The sequence below is a fragment of the Palaemon carinicauda genome, chromosome 42 (assembly GCF_036898095.1).
Source record: "Palaemon carinicauda isolate YSFRI2023 chromosome 42, ASM3689809v2, whole genome shotgun sequence".
Taxonomy (NCBI): domain Eukaryota; kingdom Metazoa; phylum Arthropoda; class Malacostraca; order Decapoda; family Palaemonidae; genus Palaemon; species Palaemon carinicauda.
In genome coordinates this window covers 60,590,348-60,595,347 of record NC_090766.1, presented here as the reverse complement: position 1 = coordinate 60,595,347, position 5,000 = coordinate 60,590,348, and the positions used below count along the sequence as shown (strand labels likewise).

Sequence of the window (5,000 nt, the reverse complement as noted above, 5' to 3'; positions counted from 1 at the left end):
TATATATATATATATATATGTGTGTGTGTGTATATATATATATATATATGTGTGTGTGTGTGTGTGTGTGCGTAAATCTGTGCACACAAACTACTGATATATCCATAATTATTCTTGTATACATACATACAGATGTAGTGAAAATAAATACAAAATTATATTCTGCTGTGAAATTTAGCTTCAGAGAATTATATACTATTCATGTTGAAGAGGAGAGAGAGAGAGAGAGAGAGAGAGAGAGAGAGAGAGAGAGAAAATAATGGTCAGATAATGAAATCCCCTTCAAGCAATGTTTTCCGAATGAGGGTAATATTATTGGTACAAAATAGATGAACAGTTGAGATGAAAAGCAAAATAAGAAATCTAAAATAAAGTTATTAAAGAGAGTGTTAGCAAAATAACTAAGTAATCTATACACTGTAATTAGATGTAAAAAAGAAATTATATACACGTGACTTAATCATTGTTCAAGGGAAGTTTCGACATAGGATATATATATATATATATATATATGAGTGTGTGTGTGTGTATCTCTATGGCTTGGGACCGAAATTCAAAAAAGGATAATCATGGGAGGGAGAGCTTTTGGTAAACAAAAGGAGGTTATGAAAAGTAACATGCCCCTTTCTCTAAAAAGAAAAGTATTTAATCAGATGGTCCTATCAGTATCAACTTATTCATCAAAAACATTGAGCCTTTCTAAAGGCTTAGAATAAAGCTACAACCCAAAGAGCTATAGATAGATAAATGAGGGAATAACACTGAGATAGAAAAAGAGCAAACTAAAGTAGGGGATATTCAAACATGTAAGAAAAAGAAATGGACATGGGCTGGACATCTAATGAGAATGACAGACAATAGATGGACATTAAGAATATCAGAATGGGTCCTCAGAGATTGCAAGAGAAGCAGGAAAAGGAAGAGAAAACGAGGGATTGAGGAACTAAGAAAAATTGCAGGTATAAACTGGGATAGAATCACCACAAACAGATGGTGATATATATATATATATATATATATTGTTTTGCCTTAGTAATATGACTCTTGCTTCACAAATTCAATTTACTGATTTAAAACACACATATATATATATATATATATATATTGTTTTGCCTTAGTAATATGACTCTTGCTTCACAAATTAAATTTACTGATTTAAAACACACAATATATATATATATATATATATGCATATATTGTTTTGCCTTAGTAATATAACTTGCTTCACAAATTCAATTTACTGATTTAAAACACACATCATATATATATATATATATACACACACACATATATATATATATATATATATGTGTGTGTGTGTGTATATATATATATATATATGTGTGTGTGTGTGTGTGTGTGTGTGCGTAAATCTGTGCACACAAACTACTGATATATCCATAATTATTCTTGTATACATACATACAGATGTAGTGAAAATAAATACAAAATTATATTCTGCTGTGAAATTTAGCTTCAGAGAATTATATACTATTCATGTTGAAGAGGAGAGAGAGAGAGAGAGAGAGAGAGAGAGAGAGAGAGAGAGAGAAAATAATGGTCAGATAATGAAATCCCCTTCAAGCAATGTTTTCCGAATGAGGGTAATATTATTGGTATAAAATAGATGAACAGTTGAGATGAAAAGCAAAATAAGAAATCTAAAATAAAGTTATTAAAGAGAGTGTTAGCAAAATAACAAAATAATCTATACACTGTAAGCGGATGTAAAAAAAAAGAAATTATATTTACGTGAGTTAATTATTGTTCAAGGGAAGTTTCGACATAAGATATATATATATATATATATATATATATATACATATATATATATGTGTGTGTGTGTGTGTGTGCGTGTGTATCTAGGGCTTGGGACCGAAATTATAAAAAGGATAATCATAGGAGGGAGAGCTTTTGGTAAACAAAAGGAGGTTATGAAAATTAAAATGCCACTTTCTCTAAAAAGAAAAGTATTTAATCAGATGGTCCTATCAGTATTAACTTATGCATCAAAAACATAGATCCTTACTAAAGCCTTAAAACATAGTTACAACTCAAAGAGGTATAAATAGATAAATGAGGGAATAACACTGAGATAGAAAAAGAGCAAACTAAAGTAGGGGATATTTTAAGAATATGTAAGAAAAAGAAATGGACATGGGCTGGACATCTATTGAGAATGACAGACAATAGATGGACATTAAGAATATCAGAAATTGCAAAAGAAGCAAGGAAATGAAGAGAAATCGAGGGATTGAGGAACTAAGAAAAATTGCAGGTATAAACTGGCATAGAATCACCACAAACAGATGGTGATATATATATATATAATATATATATATATATATATATATATATATATACATACATATATACATATATACATATATACATATATACAGTATATATATGTATGTATGTATATATACATATATAATATATATATATATATATATATATATATATATATATATATACGTGTGTGTTTGTGTCATCTGATCAAAAGTTTAGAGAGAGAGAGAGAGAGGAGAGAGAGAGAGAGAGAGAGAGAGAGAGAGAGAGAGAGAGAGAGAGAGAGAGAGAGAGATTATTTTGTATAATATACATATAGTGGTGTACAAGAAAAAAATATTTTCAAGTATTTTTTTATAAAATTTATCCTTACCTCAAATGAAAAAAAAAAATATAAACAACACTAAATCATGTATAGGCCTACCACTGCTTGGAGGTTTCTGAATAGAAAGAAAATACAAATTTCTAATCATATTAAATTCTAAGTACTTAACAAGAAATGTAAATACATCCCATTGCTGTGAATCTTATCTAATTAAACATTCCCCTCATATTTCAAGCTGATCTTCATTTATATAATTCAGTTTTTGTGTACTGATCAGAATGCGTGAATTCTGACACCACTTGATCGGTTGATCTTCAATGTTACAAACATAACATTCTTTCCACGAATACAAGTTCTATGCATCTGAGCAATAGGTTTACGCCCGTTTCCCATTCCTAAGGATTTATTATTATTATTATTATTATTATTATTATTATTATTATTATTATTATTATTATTAAAAGCTAGGCTATAACCATAGTTGGAGAAGCAATAGGCTATAAGACTAAGAGATCCAACGGGGAAAAATAACCAAGTGAGGAAAGGAAACAAGGAAATAAACTACAAGAGTAGTATAAACAATAAAAACAAATATAACTAGCCTTCAAATAAATCTTATAAGTATACAGTCATCACAAGTTACATAGGTTCGCTAATGCCCAAACACGCCAACGAATATTAATTTCGTAATCATTCCAAATTTTCATTGCTAGGCTAACTTTTTGTTAACCCCATACTGTTTAGTATCTATTCTGTCTTGTTATCTTCTTGTTATTTTCAAGTTTTTTCATAGTTTATATATGAAAGATTTATGTTAATGTTATCATTGTTCTGAAACTTCTCTTGTAATTTTTCCTTATTTTCTTTTCTTGCTGGGCTGTCTCTCTGTTGGGGCCCTTGGGCTCATAGCATCCTGCTTTTCCAAGTAAGGTTGTAGCTTGGCAAGTAATAATAATAATAATATTAATGTGGAGGAATTAAAGTGTTTTCCTAAAATAATTCACCGACAATTTACAATACATAAGTAACACGAAAATCCTGCTTTTCCACGTAAGGTTGTAGCTTGGCAAGTAATAATAATAATATTAATAATGTGGTAGCATTAAACACTTGTCATAAAATTATTCACCGACAATTTACAATACATAAGTAACACCAAAGATGCACTAATAACTATTGGTTCTTAGACTAGAGACGGTGAAGATCCATTTCCAATCGCCGAGTGGCAACAAAAATCAACTTCTTAAAAGCAATATTATACTGATCACCTCCACAACCTGACCTAGATTCAAAGTACTAGTCTAGACCCACCATTAATCATGACGAGATGAATAGCATCACTGACGCCTAGACCAAACAGCAACCAGTCAAGGTTTACCGCAAGTCACAACTTGTGTTTTGATGATGTAAGTTTTTTTAGTAGCCCAGGGACGAATTTTTTGCGGGTGGATGAATTGCATACACATATTTCAAAGTTTTCTTGATTCCTTGTTACTATTATTTGCGCTGTTTTTTAATATTATGAAAAAAGGAAGAAAACTAGATATAATTCTATGCTACAAACCACAAGCTGTTTTTTTTTTTTTTTTTACCAGCTATCTAATTCAGTGAATGATGCAATAATGTGCTATTTATTCGGGACTTGTTACATAATTATGGGTTTAAAACTAAGGAATGTTTTGAGATAATTTGTTTTATTATCCTAGTTTTAGCTTATCCGTATAGAAATAATACTTTGTTTTGGTTAATCATAGACCTAATATAAAAACCTAAAAAAACTAAAATTTAATAGAATGGCACCATTGAATATTAAGTGAAGGAACGTAATAATAATAATAACAACAACAACAACAATAATAATAATAATAATAATAATAATAATAATAAATCACCCAGAGCTTATTTCTCGAAACTAGCTTGCCTTTCCCAGAATCTATTTGGACCGTAGGCGTATATAAAGTCTGTGGGATAACTATATGCGAACTTGGGGGTTAAGATTAGGGTTATATCGGTCGACCTTTAGCTCGACCTTGACCTTTGACCTAGGACTTTCAAAATTTTATCACTTCCACGTCTCAACATAAAAATTAATCCCTATAAGTTTCATTATTATGTAAGTAAAATTGTGGACAGGAAGTTGTTCACAAACAAACCAACAGGGGCGAAAACATAACATCCTATCTTCGTCAGTAATAATAATAATAATAATAATAATAATAATAATAAATCACTCAGAGCTTATTTGTCGAAACCAGCTTGCCTTTCCCAGAACCAATTCAGTAAAGTATGTGGGACAACTAACTATATGCAAATTTGGGGTTAAGGACAAGGTTAATTCGGTCGACCTATAGCTCGACCTTGACCTTTGATCTATGACTTTCAA

The 5,000-nt window shown here is 30.2% G+C and overlaps 1 protein-coding gene across 1 annotated transcript in view; it reads right to left on the bottom strand.

The window, feature by feature from the left end:
* The window catches only part of LOC137632760 (WD repeat-containing protein 20), a 94,630-nt gene extending 90,678 nt beyond the window's left edge, over positions 1–3,952 (bottom strand). The window contains exon 1 of the transcript XR_011042116.1: positions 3,929–3,952. The gene's annotated coding sequence lies outside the window, so the exon portion shown is untranslated. The remainder of the gene's footprint in view (positions 1–3,928) is intronic.
* Between the last annotated feature and the right edge of the window lie 1,048 nt (positions 3,953–5,000).